Genomic DNA, 724 nt, shown 5'->3' on the forward strand with positions numbered 1-724 from the left:
TCGGTTGTTCTTCTGCTGTGTGACCTCCGCGCCCGCAGGGTTCAAGACTGTCAGAGCTGGGAGCCACCTTCACAACTACCAGGGTTTCCAGAACCTCCTTTATCTAGCCCTGGGGATGGAAGAGATGTCATCAGGGGCAGAGGCTTATTAGGTTTACATGCCATTGATAACGAATGAGGAGGTTTTCTTTTGTATAAGGGGAGCTTTTTATAATGTGCTTTAGTAGGGTAAAGAAGTTTTTGAGGTTTGCTTTCTCTGGAAAGACAATTTGTGATCCTGCCCTTGCTTTCAACAAAAATATAATTTGCATACCAGTGCGTGTTGTATTACTGAGCATTGGCTGACAACTGGTTCTTAACTCGTCATTCACTCAGCCCCTGTTTCTTGAGTGGCATACGTGTGCCAGCTGTAGTAGGAACTGGCTAGGCTCTAGGACTAACCCTTATGAAACGAGGGTCCTGGGGGAAGCAAATATATATAACTATAAAAGTTTGTGAGGATATCAGTGGGGGTGACTGTAGGTGCAAAACTTAGTTCATTCATTGTCCCATCTAGGAGGTTTTGTGTCTTAGCAGTGTGTTCCATAGCAACGCATCCCTCTGTCAAAATATTCATCATATTATTTTGAAATTCTCTGCTTAGGTATCTGTTTTTCCCACTAAGTTTAGAACTGGTTAAGGACAGGCTATGGGGTATGTATTTTATTTATATATATATATATATA

This window comes from Piliocolobus tephrosceles, unplaced genomic scaffold, assembly GCF_002776525.5.
Source record: "Piliocolobus tephrosceles isolate RC106 unplaced genomic scaffold, ASM277652v3 unscaffolded_26009, whole genome shotgun sequence".
In the NCBI taxonomy this organism is placed as follows: domain Eukaryota; kingdom Metazoa; phylum Chordata; class Mammalia; order Primates; family Cercopithecidae; genus Piliocolobus; species Piliocolobus tephrosceles.